Source organism: Nyctibius grandis, chromosome 3 (assembly GCF_013368605.1).
Source record: "Nyctibius grandis isolate bNycGra1 chromosome 3, bNycGra1.pri, whole genome shotgun sequence".
Lineage (NCBI taxonomy): Eukaryota > Metazoa > Chordata > Aves > Nyctibiiformes > Nyctibiidae > Nyctibius > Nyctibius grandis.
In genome coordinates this window covers 70561404-70589097 of record NC_090660.1, presented here as the reverse complement: position 1 = coordinate 70589097, position 27694 = coordinate 70561404, and the positions used below count along the sequence as shown (strand labels likewise).

At 41.2% G+C, this 27694-nt stretch overlaps 1 protein-coding gene across 1 annotated transcript in view; it reads right to left on the bottom strand.

The window, feature by feature from the left end:
• FAM110B (family with sequence similarity 110 member B) overlaps window positions 1-27694 on the bottom strand; it is an 87677-nt gene that overhangs the window by 23015 nt on the left and 36968 nt on the right. The window lies entirely within an intron of this gene.

Here is a 27694-nt window from a genome sequence, read left to right as displayed (position 1 = left end):
AGCCTCTCTCATCTGCTGATGAAATCAAGGTCAAGTAAAAAACATTAATAACCACTATAAGAGATCTGGGGATCTCAGAATTAATTTTGTAGCTAAATAAATTCTAAACATTTCTACCATTTTCAGATTTTTTTTTTAATCATTTGGCAAGCAAAATGATATGCAAACTGCTCAGGAAGGAGGGATGCTCCTTTTCAAGACTGACTGACCAACTTGAGGAAGTCCACATCCAGGCTGGGTGCTGGCAGGACCAAAGGTCTCCTTCATCTGCAGTGCCAGGACATTCTAGTGACATGCCACATTTAGAAGACTCATTAAATAACATATATCTTTGTAATGGGGTTGAGACCTTTAGGATTAAGACCCATTGAAATGCAAGTGTAACATATGAAAATATGGGGTTTTCTTCTCTTTCTGGCTAGCATCCTACTTCCTTCTGTGGGTCAGCCTTATCTCTAAAGGTACCTAATCCTTCTGAGGTCATGTACACTTCCAATCAGTGGGGCCAGAAAACTCTGCTTTGGTCCCTTTAGTTGGCTGCTTGCCAGTTCAGCATCCTTACAATAGCATTGTAATAGCACATCCTTACAAAGCATTATGCTATGAGCAAAAGCACTGTGTGGCCCAGATCACCGAGTATTGTGACTGATATGGCATATTTGAAATTTCAAAATCTCAAAGGAAGGAATGGCCAACTTGTCTGTCATACAAGCAAGACCCCAGTGAGGATTTTAAAAGGGAGAAAGAGGCCAGCTTAACATCTGGATTACTTGTTTGAGATACATCTAAAGAATGAAAGAGACATCTGGCCCTGGATACTACTATCAGCAGAGTGATGTAGCTCATAACCAATTCTCAAAGGCATTGACAAGGATGTATCTCCTTCATCAGCACTTAACTGAAGAGCATGGTGAGCCCCACACTTGGGGTAAGCATACAGGCACCATGGTGAGGATTCAGGGAACATACCCAATTCTTCCCATTTTTACTTGCAGGAAAGCAGGCAGTTTGTTTCCTGAGCCAGAACCTGGCTATTCCTTAGATATCCACAACCACAGAATTGCAAAAACTCAACTCAGTTTAAACTCAGAGATCTGAATCTTAAAGAAGAATAATTAAAGCAAATAAAAGGAGTGTTTCCCCTTGCTAATGAAAACTGAAGTGAAAGAAAAATGGAACAAAATTATTATAAAACAAGTTACAAGTATTTTCTTAGGTAACATCATACCAACTAAAAGCATCTTACTGTTTGCAGTCTGACTTCTTTACGAAAAGCTAACATATTTATATGTAAATATACTTTCCATAGCTGTTCTGCTGTTTGCCTTCATCCATGTTCAGTGAAGTCTTGACCCTAAACAGTAAAACTATAGAAATACCACAACAGGAAAAGTGAAAACCACACATGCAACTTTATTTGAACTACCCAGGTAACAACAAATCTTAATCAGGATGCCACAAGCTGACACGTGCAGACACACAGAGAGGAATGCTGTGTGCCCGAGCTGGCCAATCTGTAAATGAACGGAGAGGGAGCTCAAAGCCACAGCCTGTGCTCTGCTGAGGAGCACACAGTGCATGTAACAGAGCAGGTGGCTGGAACCACAATTTGTATGACATATAACGGCTTACTTACAACATGTTTCCTGTGATTGAAAACAAAAACTGGAAATTGTGTTAAACACTTCCTAACCATGTTTCTTTGTAAAAAAATTCATCTGTGTTTTTTTTTTTTTTCAAAAATCACCATAATAAAGGGAAGCAAAAAAAACCAACCCAAGACAGTTACAGAGCCACAATAGCTAAATGGAGATTTTTAAGAGAATGAAATTCAAGCCATCACTGGCCTTTGCCTGCATGAATCATGGGGAAACTTTGCTAGCTTTGGTACTGCCAGCAAAACGTGACTTAAAAGATTTGATGGTTTATGTGAAATACTCACATCTGGGTGTGCCACTTACTTATCTCATTCAAAAAGTGTACCTGGTGTTTTCCGCGATGGAATCCTCCAGTTCTCCACTTGCATAGTCGTTTTCTTTTTTTTTTTTTCAAAAAGGTCTTGCAATAATTATGATTAACAAAAAATTGCAGATAGCCTCTCATTCTGAGAGTTAATGCTGAACAGATGTTTCAACACATCTAATTGTACTCAATTTTGCTTAATCTACTACAAAAGAAAACCGGTATTTGAAACAAATAACCGTAGTTAGAGCAGTGTAATTGGAGCACATCCGAAGCATATTACCTTTCCCAACAGTTACTGTATATAATATAGATATTAAAACATTCTTAGATACATTCTGCATAATTTTTACAAAAAGGTCAATTCAGGTACTGAAAAGGTTAGGCCCATATTTTTCATGGAAATGGTTAATTAAGCCTAAATTGAGAGACTTGTGTATCCTTTAAAGAGGCATTTAGCATCCACAAGTCAAACTGTGATCATGAAGGAGTAGGTGCTTGGTATCTCTGAAAACCAAGTGTAACAATTCAAACTGGAACGTACAAGGTTAAAGGCTACCTTTTGAAAAGTTGGACCTCATGCACCTTTGCTGCACGGAGGCAGCACCATGCAAGATGTAAGGAATACAGTCCATTCCTCCTAATATCCCTGATCCACCACCCTTGGCAGCAGATCATACATATCTGCTACTAACACCTCTTAGTGAAGAGTAGGAGATGAAAACAGGACTCGGCTACGTATGTGCTTTAGTACCAAAAGGGGATTCTTGCTTCCTCTCTACAAAAAAAGCCCTTTGATTTTTTATGCAGTTACCTAATTAAATTTCACTGTGCATATTAAATTTTCTGATGTCTAGCTGTTTTATATTCAACCAAAATCAAAAGAGCACACACTCACAAATGCCCCTTTCATTAAAAGAAACGAAACAAAAAACTAAGATAAGGTTTGTCGTATGTAAAGATATCCCTCGCTCTACTTTTTGCTTCCTCAGTTCAACCAAGGAGAAGAGATGATGCACATATCTCCTAACTAGGTCACAAACTCTATCTTTCTAATGTTTTATTCATGTACCTTGTAAAGGCATGCGCATTATGTTAAGTTCCAAAAGGAGCATCATGCTATGAGCAACAGCTCTTCAAGAATGGATCAATATTGTGTTGGTATTACTCTAGTTTAGGGAGGGAGACAGATCCAATTTCTTCAGTCAGTGAGAAATAACAACATAAAATCAAGTTGTCAATTTCTTGACATACTATTTGTTTTAACCTATAGTCAGTGGTTCCTTGATGAGTCTGTGGATTATTCCAGAGGAATTCTCAAAAATACCTGTAAGAAGAAAACTTACACTCCAAAGTCTAAGTTAGCCGTATAGAACTCATACATACATTAGACAACATTTAATGGTCTATATATCCAAAGAAAGTTGAAATCTACTGCTTCATATTACATACTCTGAAAACCATGATGCTTTTAGAATATATACACAGAATAACTGCGTGTGAATTTTCTGCTGGGAGATAATGGATGTCTTAAAAAATTACATGAGAATTCATCAGGTGCCATAGCTCTCAGCTCATTAACCTGGATGTTTACAATATGCCTGACCCTGTTTCTTAGGATCTTTACAAGCTGATGCCTTCTCCCAGGCCAGTACTTGTAACGTGATTCACTAAGATTCAAAAATTTTGTCGTGAAATTTTCTTTTTTTTAATCCCTTGGCTAGAAAATGTTGGATATCTATGCCACATTCAGCACCGCTGAGAAAGAAAAGGGCCTTTGCAGAGGTTAAAAGCAGACTCTGGGCACTGACCCAGTCTCCAACTGTCCTTTGCCCTGCTAAACTATATTCGGATTTGCTGCAAGAGTATACAGTATCTGTATAAAGGCTCTTGAAATACCAGGGGCAACATAATCTAAAAAAAAAAAAAAAAAAAATAGGGAAGCAGCAGAAGACACTGTTCAAGCACCAGTTTTCCACTTCAGTCACTAACAGAATATGATTTTCACCCAGATCCTGGGTCTGGAATAGCATCCACCTTTTTGGGTTGGATGTTTGGATTTGACTACAGAATATTTAATTTTATACTAGACAACACATTTTAAGTTCTTCAAAAAAAAAAGTCAGGATCAAGACTTGCTGGATCAGGACAGTTGTAAGAATGGACATTGTGAGAGATAAAAATAACTGAGCTAAGAAATAACAATCTCTTTCTTTATTTTCTATTACCATACATAGAATTTGGTGTGACATCAATTATATGCAATTATCTGAAAATGTTACTTTTTTGGAGATGTTGCACAAAAAGGTAGGGAAACGGGAGAGCTTAAGACCAGTTGATATGAAAAAAGGATCCAGTCTCTGAAGTACACTTGGGATGCAGCACAGGAAGAAGAGAGTTTGTCCCGTAGACACCCTACCTGGAGCGGCGCTGGCTGCCCAGTGCCAGACTCATGTCAACCGATCCCAGAGCGAGCTGCAGGGGCTAGAACGTAGGAGGAGAGGGTGAGAGCACTGCATTCACTCAGTCCTGAAAAGAGAGGGCTACAGAGGGACCTACCCACTGTCTGCAACTGCCTGACGGGAGAGGAGACAGACTGTCCCTCAAAGGTACACAGAGAGGGAGGGGAGGCATCGGCCAGAGCTGCAACACGGGAAATTCCAACTCTATACAAGAAAAAAAGTCTTTTTCTTGTCAGGGAGGTGAAACACTGCAACAGGAGCCCAGAGGGTCTGCTGGACCTCCATCCTTAGAGATACTCACAATTGTCCTGCGCGTGGCCCTGAGCAACCTAATCCAATGGGACCTGATTTGGGCAGCAGGATGGACCAGGTGACCCCCTCCAACCTACATGATTCTCTGATCTCATCTTGCTACCTCTGTTTCAGTAGTACCAAAAATCGGTGTCTCTTTGCCTCACCCCATCCTTAGCAGCAAGTGATCCAAACGTGGCAGACACAGTAATAAATATTAGAATATACATGTTAAAATTCGTCACCAAATATATCCATTTCTTTCTATTGCTCCTTTTTTCCATTCTTGAAAGACTGAGATATTTGCCCCTCAGTATGCACTGGCCATTTCCTCTGCTCTTCTGCTTTTTGCATCTCTCATGATTTAGTTGCAACAGCACACAGAACAGGACGACTTGAGAAAATCAAGAAAACATGAGGAGGAGGAACAAGGACTATCTGGGGAAAAAAATGCATGATGTCTCCTTTTTATTCAGCAAGGCAGTTAGTTAACAGGCAGCGCTGTGCAGGACTTCTTTGTGTACAGCATTTCGGAATCAGTTCAGGAAAGGGCTGAGAAGGACAAGAAGCTGCTGATGCCAGTGTTTAACTGTCAGTAGAGACTAAACAGGGGGCTGACTGGCTGTGCCATTCTACGCAAGCCTGGCTGGCATGCTGCTACAGGAGCCCCAAGTATACTGTACTGGTGACACAGATATGCAGGGACATGCAGGATACGTTGGGACAAAACTACGTGGTGGGTATAACAAATATGGCTATTTAGAAACTGTCTAATCAGAGGAGATTTTCTGGTGTCACAAAACATGTACTAGGCAGGGAAATAACCAAGGGTCCCACGCAAAGTTCTGTGGTCTGTATCACATCGATGGAACTAGCCAATTTGATAACAATGACGTGATCTGTTCCATACAGCTTCTTCCATAGAAGATCACGTTTAGGCAGAACCATGCAATGATTTTGTCAAAAGAAAAATATAAGATATGCAGCCAATCTTGATTTAAGCTGTTTGGCTCTCCCCAACGTTTCTGCCCACAGTACAGGCAAGAACATACAAATATTTGTAGCGATACAACTCAGAAGCAGTATTCCTAGCAGACACTGAGCAACATAGATCACCAAACTCACTTTTTCTGTTTAGTGGAAATAAATAATAGTATTATTAGAAACTGACAGAGAACAAACAAACAAAAGCAACTCAGCAAACCCACACAGAAACTGGCTAATTAAATAAACTCCCATTTTTCACAGCAAGGATGCCTGGAATTTCAAGACTGTAAAACACGTGACTCTTCCCCCATCTCGTTCTCCTTAAATCAGCTCTTTTTCTTTAGTATCCCAATCAAACACAAACTACATTTTAAAAACTTCCATCTTAGAGATGAGCACAACTTAATAATGAAGCTACTGACATCAAAGCGCAGCCCTCTGGTACTTTGTCACATGGTTCCTGGGAAACACTGCTGGGAGAAGGGAGTCATTAAAGCAGCGAGTCCTGCTTGGCAGCTGCACGTCTTAAAGATGTTCAGTGCAACATCTCAGGGTCTGGATTCGCAGCTCTCTTATCTGCTAATTACTAATGCATATGAAGCGAACTTTGCAACGGTAATATTGATGTGCTCACCAACGAACCTCCAAATGGCTTTATGCTGCAGATGTTGTCCACCCTGTATATATAAGCCATGGTATTAAAAATGTGGTTAAAGGTTGGTGAGGTTTCCAGTCAGTGTCTCTGCACTGCCAACAATCTCTTTTTCAGTTCATCTTCTCATCATGTTGTCTATGCTGTCATTATCCAATATGATTATTACAACAGTATACCAGGAACCCACTGAAAAGGAGTACTTATGAGGGTGGAACAGTTTTCTTTTTAATATTTCCTATGCAAGAATAAATGTATACAGCTCCCGCCACTGCATCTTTGTTTTCAGGTTCCAAGCATTATTACCAACTCTTTTGATAAGGAAGTTATTATTCTGTTTATACAATAAGAGGTCATGCTAAGGATTAATAACATATATGTAATGTTTATTAATTTCGTACTGACAACTTATTTGCATTTATAAGCTATACCTCATTTATAAAGACAGCACAGCTGCCCTCCACTAGTCACCACAGCCACATTGCTTTCATCCTACCATCCCTCCACCAAAGCTCATGGTGAAGAAAAGCATGACTAATGTAAAATGCTTCACTTGCGAGCCGCTGTTTTATCAAGTTACGGGAATGCTATAGCATCCACAATGTATTAATTGCAAAGCACTGAACCTAACTACCGAGTTCTCCTTCAGCAAACTGCATACCTGGTGGGGACAAGCACCCCAGCAGCAATAGGTAAGGGGCGCCCAGAAGCGGTGCGTGCTCTCCCAGCTTTCCGGGATGGGGCAGCAGGTGCGCGATGCTGGTGGACGGCTCACTTGTTAGACGAATGCAGCTTAGGGTAGGATTGCCCGGGAGGGGGCTGTGTTACGAGAGCTCTCGGCGCAGCAGAACGCTGGAGCGCTTGCTTTGCAAAGCCGCTTGCTGCTGTGACAAACCCTGGTGCAGCTCCCGGAGAGCCGGAGTGGAGAGAGGCAGGGCAGCCCAGCCCATCTGAAGCGGAGGGTGCTGCTTGTGCTGCAGGTCAGCTCCTGTTCCCCTGTCTGACAATGGCAAATCTCTTAGTCACTTCGCAGTTCTGGGAACAGAATACCATCTTGTGAAACTACAATGCCATTTTAATGCTACCATTATTAGCATTGTCTTCAGACAATAAAATGTTCTGTCACAGTCACTGTGGGATGGCAGCAGTGAATGCACACTGAGTCACGCTGCGTTAATTTAAACAGCACAACTGTGTGAACACATGTTCTTTAGTTAAATCAACATACACAGTCAAAAGCAAAAATAAGCAGATCTCCAAGGAAGAAATCACTTTCCACCGAATGCAAAAGCAACTCTCGCTGCTCTGGTTCTACAGCCTGAACAAACATGTGGCAAAGGGCTTAGTAAGATGACTATTTTCTGACCTGGTAGTAGACAAGTACACAAAGGCACTCCCAAAAGGTTACGTCATTAAAAATGTACATGCCTAAACCTGGCTTTATTTGGTGACCTCCACAACCAAAGTGGAGACAGTACCTGCAAACAGACACTCAGCATCACGATGTTGACACAGAGAAGTTTTGGGTTCCCCTCCTCCCCCTTTGAATCTGAACAGCACCTCTCAAGAAGAAAAATCACTCGGATGTTTTCTCACTATACATAATAGCATACCCTCCAGCTACGTTCAATCCCGTTCAGAGCAGGAGATACCCAGAAGATTTCAAGTTGGAGCACGAGGAGGGTCTACTGCCCAGACATTCATCCTTATAACAGGACTTGTTGTGCTGCTAATTCACCATGTACTGCTGACACCAATGAACATTAAAAACAAACAACTGCTCTGTGTTAAAACCGATCCATGTTTCTGCCCCTTAACTAAACCAGCACCAGGAATAGAAACTGGATACAGTACAGCTTCTATATTTTGAAATGAAACTAAAGAAGGCACAGAGGGTTAAAACAGCATGTGTTTTTTCATATTACACCTGTGAAGCCATCCTCCACAGTCTGCCTCACACCAAAGCTGCACAGCTGCCTGAAGGCACATTATTTTACACTTCCTAAAGCAAAACCTCCTACGTCTAATGCTTCTAACATGCAACCAGATACACTCCAACCAGGTATCATCATTACAAAAGGATTTTGCTGTCATGCACGCTCCCAATATTGGGCACCTGAACAACCATCCTGCCTGATAGAGTATGACTTCAGTACAACATGGATTCAAAGCATGTAAATTGAGGCCAATAAGAGTATTAACACCACCAAACTTAAGATATCTTAATTCCCTTCCTCTAGAAGGAGTCCTGGTGTACCTACCTTGAGCTCCTGTCCTTGCCTTGCTTCTTGGGGGAACTCCTCTTCCTCTTCAGTAATTCCTTGTGGACAAGAGCTAGGGAAACAAGTCCCTGGCTGCCCGGCAGTTTTAAGCTCAAGTTAGACAACTTGAGTAAACAATACAGCATGCAAAGGTGTTCAAGTGCAGATCTGGCTATAGTAAAAATAATACTAATAAAAAGCCTTATTTTTTTCCACAGAGGATATCTCAGGGAGACTAAATTTCACACGCAAATCCCTCCCTCCCTTGAAACAACAGTGTCTAATGGAAAGAAAAGGGATTTTCATGCCTCACTGTGAAGAAAGCTGTGGACCATAGCTTCTTAAGAATCCAGAATGTAGGCAATACCTAAAAAAATGAAAAAAACTTCCTGCCCCCCCCCCGCCCCATTTGAATCCTTAAGCAAGTTTCTGCAATTGCCTACATAGAACGTTAGACAAACAGCCAATGCATCTTAAACCGTGCTTAAGGCTGCATGGCAGCTGGACAGGAGGAGCTGGCAGTTGGCCACCTTACCAGGGACCAAGGTGACAGGACATGCTATCCTTAGGTGTTGTTTTTATCCTATACTAATTTCCCCTGCTTCTCCTGGCAGGTCTCTTGGCCACCTGTGCAATGTAAGCCCAGTTCTCTCTGCTGGCCCAAATAAGCACAGCACAGTGTAGTGTCCCTCTCCGTGGCCGAATTACATACAAACTCAAAATAATGGCGTGCCATTGTCCAAAATGTATGTTGCGTGCCACAGATGTCTGGACTGCTGGGGCTCCCTCAGGTCTGCACGGTGCGGTTTACATATGGCGGGCAGAGAGACAGGAGCTTCCCCAATTCTCTCTTCTTCACCCAACAACCACCAAACGCCAGGCAACACATGCCCTGCGCACGGAAATGGCCAGGAACAGCAATGTCAGAGATTTTCAGAAAACCTCGACCTGGCAAAGAAGGACAGAGTGCTACTGTCACCCACCTCTAGCCCTCTGAAAGCTTATTATACCTCGCTAAGGAAATTAATGCAACTTCAAGCCCACAGAAACAGGGGAAGAAGTATGGAGGAGAGAAATTTGTAGAACTTTGCTCTAACGTCCCTCCCACCCTTATATTTATTGCTCTTAACCTTATTTCCTTCCCTCAGAGGAGGCCACTGAAAGCTGGCAGGTCACAGGCAGGCTGGCTGTCACTCTTGCATGTGGCATCCCACTCTTTCCAGATGAGACAACGGAGCCAGAAACTACTACTCTAGCAGTGAACAAAACTAGGGTGAACTACAAAGGGAAGCAGCAGGGGGGTAATTTTAATACGGTATTCCTGAGCCAAACTTTTAACTGGTCTCGCATCACCACTACAAAGTGAAAGGAACAAAGTTTCTGAGAAGGATGTTAGAGCAGCCCTGCACAGCCTTGCAGCAGAATCCCTTCAACAGCAAAGCACAGCACGCTGACTAATGGCTAACTTGTCCTGCTTATGTGTAATCAAGATGTGTATTTTTAATCACATTTCCTAACTGTTTGCATTTGCGACTCAAAATTTCAGGTCAGACCACTTCTTCTCCTGCTTAACCCCAGACTTTTCAAACAAGGAGGGATGTGCAGTGCAGAGGGGCAGTCTTCCAGAAAAGCTAACTTTCAGGGACTTGCAGCTTATCCTTTGTAGCTCATGGGGAGGTTTGTGCTCTAACCATGTGAAAAAAAATAATTATTGCAATATGTTTCATGCTAAATATTTATGCCCTTTTCTCCTGCGCCAAAGGCTCATGTTGTTACTTTAAACCTTACTGTGCAGACATGAGCCTTGTATTTCTAGGTTCTCTTTTTTCTTTTTTCCCCACTCTTCCCTCAGACATGAAGGAAAGCTTTAATATTTACTCCAAAATCCAAGAATAATGAAATTTTGTTGAAAAAACATCTAAGATGATAAAATGCCCTGAGCATTAAAATATATTAAAAACACCAAATTTTTTATTTCACACATTCAATCCTAGAGTGATTTTTAGTAGCCTACAGAACATTAAAGCCTTGTAAAGTCAGACTTACAACAGAACTTGAAACAGCCCCATCTATAGCCTATGAAGTGCTGTTATAATGCAAACTTTAAAAGTGTCAAACTTCAGTGAATTATGAAAATCAGCACTTCCCCTCTTTTTTAGCTGTAATCTTATATGGAAAGCAGTAGTCACAAAAACAGCCTGACCCTGTGCTGTAAAGATTTTATTATTTTATTTATTTATCTTACAGCTGTTAGGAAATTAAAAGTGACAAACCATGCACTAAATCACTGGTTTGTGAACTTTTTTTAAAAGCCTCAATACCATTATGAGTTCTGGATTAAAATATGTGGATAAAAGCAAAAGGGACACAATAAACCAGAAGTAAGTAGGTACATAAAAAGATCAGGTTTGTAAGTTTCATATTTAAAAATGTATGGGAGGCAAAAGAACAAGAAAAATCTGACAACAACAAATTTGGGCAGTAATATTATGAAACTTAAATTGAACAACTGTTTACTGGTTTTTATTCCTTCTTTCTAGTTTCTCTTAGATTTCTGTATTTGCTACAGGACTTCAGCAAAAACACATAGTGTTCTGTTTTTTTGGACATGGTCTTTGGGTAAATCCATTCATTTTCTTCTCAGTGGATCAAAATAAAAGTATCAATTTATATCTATTTTCCATGGTGCACAAAGGTGAAAAACTACTGGTATTTCTGAAGAAATTCACATCAGCAAATGTGCAAAACCTACATACATATGTCCATTTATCTTTAAGTATACAGATGCACAACAACTTGGGCAGGGGTGAAAACCACCAAACTGCTAAATAAATCTGTATGGACTACATTTTCACAGTGAAGGGTCAAATTCCATCAATGTAGCAGACTCCACCTTTTTCATGTGACACCATGCATGCACTGGAGGATAAATACATACTAGTGAAAATGCCTCTAAAAGTTCTTGATCTTTTTTACAGTATCTTACTAATCTTTATAAAATAGGGGTTTTTTTGCACTTGAATTCATTTATCTCCTTTCATTCATCATCAGTAGCTATAGCAGAAAATGAATAACTGAAATGCCAAACATTGCCATTAATTTCAGTATTGCATGAGAAAAATAACTTAAAACTTGAAAAGAGATCATTGGAAATACAAACTTTTTTTTACGTTACATATATATATATATATATATATATGTGTTTATAGTATGTATTTCTATATTTTACCCTGAACTCCAGAAAAATCCCTGCTTTCCTCCCCAGCCTACTGTCCAAATCCTGCAAAGGAGGATGAAGGACCTAAGTAAAATGTCATTGTTTATGATGTAAAACATTTTATAAAGAATAAACAGAATTTACCTCGTGGCAGGGGAAGATAAGAATAAGTGTAAAATTTCAGAAATACTGCCAGAGATAGAAAGTGAACCGATTCATTAGTTATTTAGCTCCCAGATTAAGATACCAAAGAATAAAATTCACAGAGGATCAGCATCCCCACAGATTACTAGGATTTGGGGAAAGCAGAACAAAACACTTCTAGACTGACTGAAACTACAGGATATCCAATGTAGCCATCAAATTTTGCACAACTTTTCAATTTTTCCTCTGTGATGCAAATCGAATCTCCTTTGCCCTGCCAAAACCTTCTTTTTCAAGGTCTTTTCTGGATATGCTCCATGGGAAGGGAGAAATACAGGTGAGCTAAAACAAGTAACCCGACTTATTAACCCCCCTGCAAGACTGGATGCATATGGAAATGAAATCTCCATTCCCAAGCAGATAGACTAGATATGTCAGTATGTTTTTGCCATCTCTGATATAAAAACAGTTGTCAGCAAAACCCAGTATAAATTCGTGCAAGCCCCTGCAGGAATGCTGCTGTTTTTTTTCTAGACTGTTCAACCAGCACAACCACCCAGAACCTTCTCATAATCAAGGAAAAGGGGTGGGGGAACCCACCCCAAGCCCTCACTTCTGTTGTGTTCAAAACCCCTATAAAAACAACTGAAACAATTTTTCTTATTGGTTAGACAGACCTTGCAAAAAATATTCCTGGGTCACCACTGCTGACCCAGGGTTTGTCCCTTGTCCAAGAGGGAATGACAGGATCCCTTCCCTGGGGTACTGGTGCCATCACTGGGGGTCAGGAAAGAAAAAGTCGGGAGCATTTTGTGGCCTGGAAATAAATGAAAACATACCTGCTTTTAACAGCAAAAGCAAAACGAGGCATGCTTCTGCAAGCTGCATCTTACTATTCCTCAGGAAAACCTCCCTGGTTTTTCTGTTCTGTATTTTTCTGTGAGCAGGCATCATGATCGGCATGTGTGGGGGCTGTTGCCAAGTGCTCCTAAAACTTGCACTCCTACACCTCGTACGTGTGTGCCTGTGCTTATGCACGCATAAAAAACAGTGGCAAACTGTGGCAGCCGTGACCTGGAAGAAGCACCAAGCACAGTCGGCCACCCGCTGAACCTGTTTATGCAGACTGCAAAGATGCTCTCCATCATCAGTGTGGGCAACAGCAAAACACCAAAAAAATAATGAAAAAAAAAAAGAAATGTTTTGCCTTCAGGCAGCTCTTGGTTTCTCCTCCCACCCAAAAAAGCTAATGTGTTGCTTTTGTAACCCATTATTATCTTCCGTATACACAAATATAGTGATTTCATGCCCATTCTAGAAAGTGAACAAAACTGCTAAAACACACCCCAGCGTATGAACAAAATGCAAGTTCTGGTGCTTCGGTCAAGCTTCTCAAGTACAACTTCTCTATTTTTGCATTTCTTTCTCTTGCTTTCTCTAGTTTCCTCCGTTTTCTTCCAGATTTCTGATGTCCAAATTTAAGTAGATTAAACTGGCAGAGATCTTGCTCCTCAATAAAAGCACTTCTCAGTCTGTGACTGCAGCAGACAGGCAGGCTGCAGCCTGAGGACGCTGGATCAGCCACGGAGTACAGAGCATTTCAAATTTAGGTCACCTGTGCCGCTCCTATCCAAGGGAACACTGACCGCATGTTTGCTTGGCTGTTTTCCTGCTGACTTGCGTCTTGAATGAGACAACAGTCCCAATGCAATTTAAAGAACGAAGTCAGCACAGAAGATACTTAATGCTGAAGATGTCAGGAAAGGGATGAGGTGATTGGGAAGAAGAATTAACTTTCCCAAAATTTGCCGCTGGAGGCTGAAGGCGCAAACGCTAACACTGCATGAACGTGCATCCTTCAGCTGGGTTCACTGCCTGCATGACTGGGACGCAACAGGGGGACCAATGGCAGGCAGAAATTGTCACCATGTGAGGAAAAGCGGAGCTGAGCCAGCAGCACACACGATAAGAGTTATCTCTGCTGGAGGCTGCTCGCTGCCACGCCGGCACCTCGGCTCAGCACTGAAAAACGCCGGGGGGGAGCCGGTGTAGAGGTTGGACCTCGCTAAAGATAAATACGGTGCTTCGGGCGCTGAGGCTGTCAAACCAGCAGCCTACCCACATTTCTGCAAAAGCCAACCCAGCCATATTCAAGAGAGTAAAACTCCTTGAGAAAGTAACAGCTTGCTGCAGGAAGGTGAGAAACGTAGCTGGGTACTGTGCTAGTGGAAGGTGAAAGAGCAAAAGCCCAGACCCTCTTCCCCTGGGGCTCTGCTATTGCCCAGAGGGCTGGAGGGGCAGCAATCCCCAGCACCCAGCCTCCCGTGGTGGCTGAAGCCGTCCCAGAGCACCGTGGCAGGGCAAGCTCTGGCGGCTGCTCTGCACCCACACCTACTCAAACTGCTTTCTAGTTGTTGGATTCAACATTTGGTGCTTTTCCCCTGTAGCTCTTTAAAATAAAAAATTAAAAAAATAATAAGGATCATATGCTCAGTACAACACAGCAACTAGCCTGTTTTTACAGAAGAATAGTTCCTACCAACTGTGGTGTTCAACTACACACGAATCCAGAGGGGAAAATCTTAATGGATAGCAATACGAGGTATTTTAGCTCACCCCGTAATTCTTATCCTACTGGTTCAAAGCTGCGTCGCTCTCCCGTGGATGTCCCCAAGCACAGGTGGCACAGGCAATCCAAGGGAAGATGACTCATGAGGATTTTTGCCCACTGGCTGTAGGCTTAGCCAAAGATTAACAGAGGGATCACTGGAGAAGCTACACCTACTAAATATTCACTAGGAACTAAAACAGCCGAGCTTGTCATCAGGCATTGCAAATGATTCACAAAGAAGAAAAACAATCTGGATGGGTTGCAGTATGAGAAGAAGCTTTATTTTAAAGAGTTTTGGATAAATACACAGATTATTAGATGTTTTTCCCAGAGTATGTTTTTCAATTTTAGAAAAGATAGTAAGGAGATGTATCAAGAAAAGATCCAACTTGGAGGAAAAAATCCACTTTATGTAAATGGGGATAGGTTACATGAAAGAGCTGAGAATGAAATTCTAAATGGAAGAAAACCCAGTACCATCTCTATATCATGACAACAGAAACAAGACTTGTCATAATAAGTAGAGTTCATATTGTCTAATTTAGTTAATAGGTTTTTAGAGAAACAGCAAAGTTCATTCATGGGATACAATTTTTTTCTCTGATGAGAGATTTGCTGGAGAATCAATGCGACAGGAAGTCGTCTTATAACTTTCACACATATAAAAAGCTAATAAGCGATTAGGAATTACAGACGTTAGGAAAAAGAGCTGATCCATTCTCCAGTCCACTACCCTGCCAACTAAAGATTACTCTCTACCATCTCTTAGCTAATGAATTGCTAGATCTAGTACTAGAGCCTCTTCCCAATTTCTGTCGTACATCATTCCCTGGGTTTATGCATCTACAAAATAAATATTAAAGAAATTTTGTTTATATTAATCCCCGATTCTTGTTACAGTCACCTGCGTTGAAAACATCTTTTGTACTTCAGCTTCTTGTATTTGCACTTTTCCTTCCTGATACCCTTCCAATAGGGAACAAGCATCTGTAACTGACTGCCCATTCGAGGTGTACACACAAGAGAACCACAGAGCTTGTTGCAATGCCAACCAACATCAACAGAGATCCTCCACCAGCTTCAGTGGGGTCAGGATCAGACCTTCAGAGCCACTACTCCCCCCGCAGTATGCTCAGTTGGGCATCTTTATACAGCCAATAGCTGTAATATCCCCCCCCATTACATTTCAGACCCTTGCTGGTATTAGTCCCAAGGTTCTTCCAGCATTACCCTTTTTGAAGTCTCTCCATTACTTGCAATAGTTTTATTTGGGATTATCTTTTGTGAAGTTAATTACAGTTTGGCATTTTGTTTTATGTTCCTGACCTCTTTAGATTCTTTTGAACTTTAAATATTTGTCCAGACTTGTATTTTCAGCTCTTCCTAATTTGAATGTGGTTCGTACATCTGAACTCCCTCCATACCATCAGTTTAGCTTAGAAAGGATAAAATTGAAGTCTTTTGGAGAGGTAGAGCAGGACAAAGCTTTTGAAGAAAGATGCAACAGTTAAATCCTGTTTTATCACACTACCCATTAGATTACCTTTGCTGAAGCAATTTTGATTTAAAGTCCTAAAACACTGGTTACTTTTGCTGAAGCAATTTTGATTTAAAGTCCTAAAACACTGGCACAAACAGAATATAACCTATGTTGAAGAAAAAAGCCCCAACAACTCAGAATTAAAGTTATACAAGCTTAGACTGACTTCTTTAATAAAGCAACGGGAAGCAGCAAACTGAGGAGAAACAAGAAGAGAAAACATCAGTAACAGACCCATGGATCAGAGATTATATTGCCATATTTAAGAAAAATAGACACTTCAAGAGATGCCAGCCTACTGTGAACACTAAACAACATTGCTGCTCAAAATGTAAGAAGTAGTAGAAAATAATTCTTTATAGAGTTACAGTTTGGTTATCTTTAGCACCTGAGGAGTTATTTTTTTATTTGCTAGTCTGAGAACAACACGACCTCTGCATGCAATATGCAGGAACCTGGGGAAGAAAGAGAAACAATTTGCACTGAAGACTTGAGTTTGGATATTAAAGACACTTTCCCATAATTTCTCCACAGTAAAAAATGATACAAGACAAAGGTGATGCAGACACCATATGGTATGTTAATTCCAATCCTGACAACAGCTCTGTTCTCTGTCTATTCCTTTACTAGACTGCGAGAAAACATGCAGCTTGTGTCACTGACACCAACAGCAAAACCCAGTCTCATCAGGCATGGCAAATATTAATGTATAGGTAAATAAAAGCTTGGGACGCTAGGAATATAAATAATGAATGAGCAGCCCCACAAGCCACCTCTCTCCCGACAAGGAACATCGCTGGGTAGATAAAGTACCACAGTAACAACTTCTTAGGTGTTCAGGGAAGCTAGGATAAACCAGACACAAATACACCCTGGAGCAAGGAGCATGCATGCCGGCTTTGTAGCAAAACATAGAACAAAAAAATTACCCAAATCACGTGCTTGGGAAAGGAGCCTGGGTCATTCTTCTATAAATCCGACCAGTCTGTACTGCACAAGCGCATAAAACCAAACCTTAAATGCCAAACAGGACACTAGTATGGGGGCTGTGGGTAAGAGCACCCCACCTTTGTGCGAAGGGACAGCCCCAACACCCCAGTGCTGATGCACCCAAATCTTCCTTCCAGGTGAAGGGATGGGGAGAGTACAGGACCAAGCTGCCTCTATCACCAGTTCACAAACTGGCCCACAAACAGCCTGCGGGCAGGAGGTCTGACGGAGGCCGTGAGTGGGCATTTGGATTTGGGGTGTGGAAAGAAATAAAACAGCCTCTGCTTTCACATTCTGTACTGCAACATGGCAGCGGGTGGTTGCTTCTGTCAGAGGCAGGCCTCGGCTTTTTCCTTATGCATTAGTCTCCTCAGCTGGCAGGCAGGCAAATACTACATTTAAAGAAAAAGAAAGGAAAAAAACAACACAAAAACAAAAGGAAAAAGAAAAAAAAAAATCGCAAAAAACCCTCTGAAATCAATTAAGACTAGTGTACCAGCTCCCTGCTCCACCCTAATGCTATTTCAAGCTCAGAAAACCTTGAGATACTGGTCCTCTAGCAAACACAGATGAGAAAAGCCTCTCAGACCTTCAAAAAAATACAATTAGTAGCAAAGGGAGGTGGAACTGGGAAAACTAAACAGGATACTCAGGCAGGACACAAGTTCTTCAACTAAAATGTATTCTAACAACAGTTATTTAAGCAGGTAAAACAAGATAGACAGTAATTACTACTTTTTTTTTTTTTTCCATCTCCACATAATGTCAAAATGCCATTGCTGCTGTTACTGAGTTCTAAGGAGAGGAGCATGCAGAATACAAAATTGTTCTTGCTAGGTAATGTAATTCAAACTCTAAATATTTATTTACTTTTGCAGGGGGAAGGGAGCAGTGGGTGGATGAAACACAGCTGGGATGGCTCAGCAGCAGGTGTCACCATGTGCTTCCCCGTGCTCGGCATCCAGATGGGCTGGCACGGAGCAGGGGAAGGGGGAGCACAGCCAAGCTAGAAAACACCACAGCTGTGGTCCCAGAGGCCAAGGCTCGCTCTCACAACCGAGCACGGAAACTCGGGGCAAATGTAGTTGTGTTTCACCCATACTGATCCTCTCCCCTGCCTTCCCACTGTAAAGGAGAGACAAGGATGGGCTCCTACCCGCTCCATCCACATCCCCACCAGTGCTCACCTCTGCACCACCTCCAGCACCTAAGTACCCCTGGAAGTGGCCCAGGGCTGCACATCCCAACCTAACTCTGAGATCTGGTCTGGAGCCCATCCCAGCCTGAGACTGATTTCCTTCAGTATCATCCCAGCAGTGATTGCTACCTCTCTGACCAAAAATTAGGCCATTTTGCCCCAGCTGCACATCATCATGACAGTGGACATCAAGCAGCTGGGCAGGGTCAGCTGCTGAGAGGCAAGGCATGGTGAGGAGGACAGGCCACTGCAGGCACCCTCTGCCCTTGAATAAGGCTGCAGAGAGACATACTCCAGTGGGAACGTGGCCTTGCGCACCTCCTGTGTGGCAGCGATATCTTTCTCTCTCCTCTGAAGCATCCCTTGGGTTAGAGGGGTGCAGCAAAATCAGGATAGAGAATTGATCCAGGATAAAAATAATGTCCTCCCACCAAAAGGAGGATGGGAGGACAAGGAAAAGAAGCATAATTTATAACCTGGCTCAATTCTAGGTGCATTTAATTGTGCAAAACGCAGATGCTTTCCTGTAGGTTTGTTCAGTTTTTCTTTAAAAAAAATCTTAAAGTTAACCATTTTCCTTAATATTAGTATCTGCATCTGATGTGCCCTGCTCACGGTGCTGGCTGCTCCTTATAAACGCATACCTGCACAGCCTTAACGGTTATGGGAAAGCTTGAAATCCCGGCACAAACACAGCATCGTGTTGTTTTCGTTTGGGGTTTTTTCTCCTTGGCCTGCAGAGGAGCACTGCAGACAGGCACACTCGCTGCGTGTTCAGACGAGAAGATACAGCAACCTTCAGACATGGGCTGCAGTTGTTCTGCTTCAGAGTCAACACTCCCTAAGGCTGGTATGGTAGATGAAACATCTCTGAGGTCTGGGTAGTACAAAGACACATGAGGATATGACTGCTTCAGCTGCATTCTGCTCACAGGTTTAACAGTAATCCTCATGACCAGAAGAGCTGGAAATGCCTTTTTTCTTTTTTTTTTAATAAAAGCTCAGAATCTAGAACAGCCTAGATTTTAGCCAAACTGGTGTTGCAATCTAATCCTAGCTGTTGATTTCCAGATCTATCCATATAGTACCACCTAAAAAATAAGATTAAAACCTACCTCTGCCCCCAAAAAAGGGTTTAAGAAATTATCATGAAACAAGAAGCATCCCAAGTCACTACAAATCAGATTTAGTTAAATACACATCTGCAAAGGAGGTTACTGTTTAGTCAACTCTGTTTTAACTGTATTTCTTGATATTCCAATTTTCTTGTCACTTCTTTTCTGGCAAAAGTCTTCTGTAGTTTGACTGCAGAATCAATTCAGCTGAGATCTAATAAATACTATTTATTTCCCATGCTAAGATTGGCTTTGCTTAACATAACTGAGTTAGGTAAAGAAGTGACTAATCCAGTTGCACACACATATACGGATATGCAACAGAAATGCATGTGGTATTTTCTACTGTGACTGAAGAAACATTGTCAAAAAAACCCCCATGATGAGATCTGGTGAAAAGGCCGTAACTTACCAGCAACCCAGGCATGCACATGCTTCGCTAGCCCCACACAACCACAGTTCTCACCAACCTCGGCAAGAAATAAGGGCTCACAGCAGCCTTAGAAGATGTTATGAGAATCAGTTCAAGGAGTTGAGCCTACAAGTTACTCCACTGTATAGGAAGTGACCCATGACAGGGAGTATAACAGATGATTTTGTTTCTTTTTTTTTTCCACAATAAGATAACAGAAATGGTAGATGTAGTAACAGTGACATCGACACATCTCATGGAAACAGGCATTTGCATTCCCAGTTAATATTAGCATTTCATCCTCCCTACTGCTGGCAATTTTAATTTTGTTTATTAATGGAGAATAAGTATAATACTAGTTACGTAAGCATTTCAATAGGACATTGGAATCACTACGTTTTTTTTTTTCCAAATATGCCGATAAAAAATGGTAGTAAAACTCCCCAATATAAGTGCAGCTGATATAAATCAATAACATTGGAAAAAAAACTGTGATCACATGCAAATAAGATGATGCAGAACCTGTTAATATCCAGGACTCAGAGTGTGATATACAGTCCCCACAGTGGGAGCAGGAAGCACGTACAGCCTCCTGTAGCCAGAGGGCTAAGCAGTTGCACCTACCATGGCTTTCACAATGGGACTCCAAAGGTCCAATTCCAAGAAAGAAACAAAATGAATAAGAAAAACAATACAACCATTAAGATAAATGAATATTAATGTTTTTCTGGCCACAGATCTTTTTTATAATATGAACAGTGTGAATCCTAATAGAAATGGGGGGAGGGGAAATGTCCACATGTATCTACAGGGCTCATCCTAAACATTTAGCAGTTACTTTGACAATAAGTCTTTTCATGTTTTGGTATACTAGTGCAATGTTAGTGTTCACAAAACTAGCCTGAAGGGTTTCTAAATTAGTAAGTCAATGTTACCACGGTAACATAATGTACTACCAAAATGGACCACTTTTTATACATCCACTATAATCAAGTTAGCGACCAAGCAAATTATAAAAATTCTTGCTTTTTCAGTTTTGGGGGTTTGGGTTTTTTAACTATTCCTACAGCTTTTTTAAAATTATTATTAAGATACACACAGAATTTGTTTTGTTTTTCATGCAGGAATAGATCCTGTGCAAGCAGAAAAAGAATCGCCACCACCAGCAACAAAAAAAAGCAGTTCTTAGGACTTGCCAAGGGTCTCTGTAGTTTCAGTTCCCAGGCATATGAAGTTTTAACACGCCAACTCTGGTTTTACTTCTGCAGACTGCTCACAAGCAGAAGACACTCTTTCCTTGTCACAATACTATTTAAAACACAGTGACACCTCACTCTCAGAGCTTCTTACATACCATGCTGTCTCAGATACTCTGGGGCACATTAAATGGCACTAGATGGCCTAAAAGTCAACCTGCCATCCTTGATTAGACAATCTTCAAACTGAGAATATTCAAGTTAAAAACATTATCATATAAAGTTCAATGTTCAAAAGACATCATCTTCACAGTCATCACATCCACACAGATCACAGCATCTATCCTACATTCACACAAATTTGCTAAAAATATGAGTTTCTTTATATCTCAAAAAAAAATCATCCCCCTGAGAATAAATGCTCTCAAGTATAGCCAGCCCTCACCAACCAGCCACACCATGCAGCACCTTCGTACAAGGGCTACCACAGGATCCTATGAGGACAAGGAGCACCATCCATCTTTATTCAAACGATATCAAGTATTTGAATTAAAATCTTGAAGACTTGTATTTGGATATTTTCTATTAGAAGACAGCATCTTATTGTGTATAAATATTTTTTGTCATAAGCCTGCTATTACAACCTCCTTGGGGTCTTCCTGTGGTCTTACCGTTCGTAAAAATATTGAGACTATATGAACTTTTTCTGACTCCTGCTGTGTTGAAATAAAAGAGAAAAAAAGTCATTGGTTTATGGTTGTGTCAATAAGAGCTAGATTTATCGATTTATAATATTGCTTGCCAATGTCACTAGCATTCTAAGTTGATTGCCAAGTTCAATGATTTGTGAAATTAGAGGAGTTTTTTATTATGAAAATTAATAGGAATTTTTACTTGCTTTTATTAGTGGGAGAACATGTTAAATATTCAACTTCTCTATTTTTGACCTGGCTGACTAGTTTTTATTCTTTTAGATGATGCTATCATTTATAGTTGAGAGGTAATGCCAAAGCATTTTTGACTAATTTGCTGAAACAACCAGCTATAATTTATATTCCTTTCAGAAAGCTGGAGGAAAAGGAGGAAACAGTGTCCAAAGACACTGTGCAAATCCCTCCAAAAAGACTTATACAAGCACAGGATTGTTCCTTGTCTTCTGTCACCACACAAAGCAGCAGTAAGTGAGCCAGTAACCCGGGATCCCTGTCCCACTCCACACCCAGCTTTCCAAAAATCACATCTGGAAGATATAAAGGAGAAGATGCTCTCCTGTTCAAAGGATCCTCCACCTGGGAAAACACCAGTCAAAATATACTATATATATGTGTGGTGGCATATATATGTACACACACTCTTTCTCTATATATATGTATGTATATATGGCACTACAGTTTAGCTAGTGTGATTTCCAATGTAGACACTTGTACTTATTTAGGTATGAGTGACTTTCTGCTATATGGGTGGAGTTTGGGGGAAGAGTACATGATATTCTTTTCAAAACACACACATGCATGAATGGGCCACCAAAGTGAAATTACACATAAAAAAAAAAAATCTAGCACTGACCATCTTCAGCATGCTTGACTTCCTAACTTTAAATGGCTGGTTTAGCATAGTTGTACAGTTTGGAATACACTGCAATGATTTGCATGCGTGTGTGTGGCTTTCTCTCCTGCTGATTACTGTTCACAGGCTATAATGAAAAAAAAAAAAAAGGTGGCTCATGGATTTTTCACATACAGCACTGAACACGTACCTGAGCAAAAAAGTTAAAAACCCAACAAACTTATCGGTTCACTAAAAAGTAAAAGCAGCTCTGTATCTGTGAGTGCTCCAAATGTCACAAGAAAACAGTAAGTTCAGAGGCATTAGTACATTCCTCTATTATGTTATAAAAGATGCAGTGTGAAAAATCATTTAGGATAATCTTCTCCGAATCATTAATTCTCTTCCATTTACCTGAGAAAAGAAGCATCAGATCTTTTTATGTCGATTGTCACAAAAAAATCACAGCCCGGTATACTTCTCACTAAACTTTGAGGTCTCACGACCTGGTCTTTTCCCGGCTGTTACGAAGGACAGATCCTTACTTTAGGATTATTCCATTTGCATCATTAGGTAAAATAATCCCCCCCACACGCCAAAAGTCCCAACAGCTGCATCTTAATTGGAAAGAAAAACTGATAAGGACAAGAACCAACAGTTGTTACTGTAGACTAATGGCTCTGGATCATCAAATCCCATGCAGCTGCCTCTCTGCCAAACAACAATACATGAGTTGTAAAACTAAGGTGCTTGAAAATAAATCAACCACCAAAACTAAATTACTGCCAATGAGGACATTGTATTTTAAGGATAAAAATGCAGGAAGCATTAGCCAATTTCAAGCTGCACTAATTTGAACATAACCCTTACATGTGAGTCATAATTTATGGGAAATAATAATTTGAAATATCAACAGGAGAATTTATATCTTAATAGCTGGCAAGCCAACCGCTAAAATGGTTCACACACCTGGCTGTTTTTATACTATGTGAACTGCTGGGGTGGTGTAAAAATTAAAATTATTTTCATTGATGCCCACGCTGAGAGCGCACCCATCCTCCAAGGGTGAAGGGCACCAGTGGGTCAGTGGCAGCAGAGCTCTCGTTTTACATCCCTTTGCTGCACATCTGAATGCCTACCTTAAAATATCAAAGTTTTACTGGAGAATTTCTCTCCTTGTCAGAAGAATGTTTAAAATACAGTGTCTTCTCTTGATGAGAGTAATATTTATGCACATGAAAAAAATGAAATTGCTGTGACCGTGTAAAAGAGTTGCGAATTTGTGAGGGGAGTGCAGTGTGAGTCTGGGCGCTTCTCCATCACCTTAGCAGTGACGCGTGGAAGGAAGGACAGCAGCTGCTGGGCAGCCACCATGCTGCCCCACTGCGCTCCTCACTCCCCTTCGCCTCTCCCTGCTGCAAGGACAGTCCTGGGGTAAGGAAAAAAAAATACTGTTTTGAAGTGTTTTGCAGTTGCTTAGTAACTGCTACAAAACCCCAAGAGATTTCAGTCAATGAACTGGCACATACACCTCTAAGCGTGTCGACGGTGACAGGAGTGCCACCACGCTGTTAGACATCTCAGCCCTGGGATGCCCCCAGCCCTAACACCAGCATGTCCCTCCTCACTTTTCAAATCTGCTTCCAGCCTCCACTTACTCCTCTATCCAAAAACTCCCAGAACCACAGAGAGGCAGAGCAAAGCATCTGTGTGCTGGTAACAAGATTCTTTTTAATTGCAAAGAGGCTGGCTACACCCTTCTGTCAGTTACCACATACCTACAAACCACAACTGCTTTAAAAAGCAATCGAGACTAAAAAGCTGCCCCTGAACTAGCCCTTCTGTGGTAGAGACCGGTTTCTTCCCAAGCCATGCAACGTATAGGCAGTGACCATGACTGGCAATTCCCATGCCTGTTACCAGTTTCAGTGGGAAGTGATGCCCAGACTCCATAAGCCTTTTGGCCTCTGTGATCACACACCATCGTCATGCCTGGTGCTTTTTTTTCAAACCTGATCTATGCGTGTATGCACAGATTTTGACGGGGAACAAAGATACTTCCACTGCTCTTCTGTACACTGCCACTAGGTCCACATAATTTATATAAACTTGAAGAGATGAAGGAAGCTATGCTTGAAAAAAATCTTTTCTGTTTTACAGATGCTTCACTCCACAGAAGAGTACATATGGGAGGAAAAAAAAAACACCACACCACACCCCAACGCAACAAGTTTTAAGTTATCAGAATAGAATATTATGCTAAGGAAAAGCAAAAATTTATGCTGGAAGTTAAACCGTTTATAACCACTGCAGCAGTTAGGTTCAGAAACAGCTTTCCAAGAGCAGCAACACGACCAAGAAACTGCAGCTACCTCTGAGCCCATCTACCCTGTTCCCTCCACAGCCAGCAGAGAAGGACCACCTCTGCCACCCAAGTCGGTCGGAGAAGCCGTACCCACACCTACCCATTTCCCTCCACCAACAGTAAAAGGCACCAGGGTGACAGGATGGGCTTAGCCCAGCCAAGGGGATCCCACCCTGGGGGTGAGCTGCCCCAGCACAGGGGTGGGCAGGGGCAATTGAGGAACCCCTCTCAATCCCAGCTTCCCACCTGAACTGATGGGAAATGGCCAGAGCTGGAAACCTGCCTGGCACTGGTGGTTTTGTGCATTTTCTGTGATCCTTCCCGTACTTGTGTGCTTCTCTCACACATTACCTTTACAATAAAGTAACTTTAAAAAAAAAAATGCTGCCCTCAGTCCAAGCCCAGAAGAAATATGCCACCATATTTCTAAGAAACACAAACACTTACCAGTCGCATTTGAATTTCAAGGTACATCTTATTTCCTGTGCTTACTTCAATCCTTAAAACAGAAAATTCCTTAATTTTAGTCTTTTCCCTCCCTCCTTTAAATTACTACCCAGTACTTTTTCAAAACTTATCTGCTCTAAGTTATCACCAGTGAGTTTTATTTATGACAGTGCTGTGGTACCAAGAAGACCTCTGTGACGGTGTTTCACAAACATCTCACTTGGCACCTCCAAGGGACCCATTATCCTCATAATTCACAGTATACTGAAAAGAAATAATACAAATTCTTAAGAAAGCTGCTTAAGAAAGGTACTGTTCGCAGAGGTCTTCTGAATAGCAGTTAATATTCAGAAGATTTCAGATTTCTTTTAACACTGTCCCAATTATTTTAATAGCCATACACTCCTAAGTGGTTTTACGTGAACACTAGAAATATAGATAAAGCCCTCAATAAGTTGTGTTTGAGCTTTTTTTGTGTTGTTTTTTTGGTGTGGGGTTTTTTTTTGTTTTTTTTAATGAAGTGACCACACAGTAGCATTGCCAACTGCCCTCACAGTAGTAGCAGTTTTGAATAATCTGGCAAACAAAACTGGATTTAGGACTTTCAGGCATCTATTAAAAAAAAAACCCCAACCAAACCTGAAAGGACAGCAACAAAACCCCGTTGGCTTTCCACACTGGTATTAGACAAAGTTACTTAATTAATGCTTGGAACCACAATGCGGGACAGACCCGTGTCACTCCTGTTTCGTACATGAACAAAAGCGCTTGGTCAGTGGAAGGGAAGCGCAATTCTTATTGCAACTCCTGGCTCCTGAAGGAAGGCCGCTTCCCCTCTGTGAGGCCCCAGTGCCATGCTTCAAGTCTTCCAAAATGACACGGCTACCTTTGCTACTACAGCCACCGCACCTGCTCAAATTACTTTGTGAGGCACCAGAAAGTACATACCAAGTTTGTTTAGGACCTTCAATACCAAACAGCACCATAAGAAGTTGTACTTCATTTCAGCATTCTTTAAGGTGTCCTTTATCTTTTATTAACATTATTCTCCACCTTCCTTCACAGGACAATTTGCTTTTCTAACCGATAGTAATTCTCACTGCGCACAAATCCACTCATCTAGAAATGCCACTGGACTAGACTTGTTCTCTGTAATCAGAGAAGACACCTCAGCACGTTTCTGTTGTGTTACAAGCATTTGCCTACCATCTGCACAGAAAAGTCTTCCCAGCAGATACGATTCTCCAGTTTTACAATTACAAATGCAGGTCCTTCCGAAAAGGCCTTTTTCTAGGTCTTAAGGGAAAAGTTACTGATGTTCTTTTAGCAAGATTGCCTGGTGATACAAGGTAAATTAAAAGACAACCATAACACAGTGGAAACACTGAATTTACTTAACAGTGTTAGCTCTTCCCAGGTGGAAAGGATGTAAAACAAAGCAAAAAGATAACTGTTTGAAAGTGTAATGACAAGGTGACTTAGGATGGCATTATGGAGACAGGAAACCAACATTTTGATAATAAATGAGAAACAATAGATAATGCTAGGATATCTTACCAAGTGTTTCAATACTGAGTACAACAGGGAAGAAGGAACCAACAAAAAGATGTAAAGAGGGATGATATGATCAAAGCCCCAAGCTTAGGAAATGCTCTTTCAAGCAATATTCAGAATTGATGTAAGTGGGACAAGGCTGCTTTCATCCAGGCTAGAAAAGCAATGGTGCAGTACTTCAGTAGCAAGACGAGGGACATGGATGGAAGATTTCACAGGGCGGGCAGACAGGGAAGGCTGCATCTTAGACACACTACACCAGAAAAATCTTCAAGATATGGGCTTCCCCTGCTTGTGAGGACCATGGGAGAAATAAAGCAGGGGCAGGAAGGACTGGCGAGTTTTTATTCCACTGATACTGTATTTGATGACTGATTTTTATTTAATGCATCCATTTTTCATTATTATTTTAAAAGATTAACAAATTTAAGGCAGGAAGAGAAAGATATTTTCTGATTTGAGTAGACTGCGGAATTTTTACCTTAGGGAAAAATTACAAAGCTAGTGTAAGTGCTACTTTGTCTGGAAAGATCATCATAAAGGCTCCTTAAGACATAAGGCTCTCAGTACGCAAACTTAATAGCAATTGCACTAGCTACACAAGAAAGTGACCTTTATTGATAAGAAATATTGGGACACTTCAGGGGTTTAAAAGACCCTGAAAGCAAATTCAGGATTCCAGCTAAGCAGAGAACAACTTAGAATAGAGACGAATGTTAACCGTGTTATTACGTACTTAAAAATT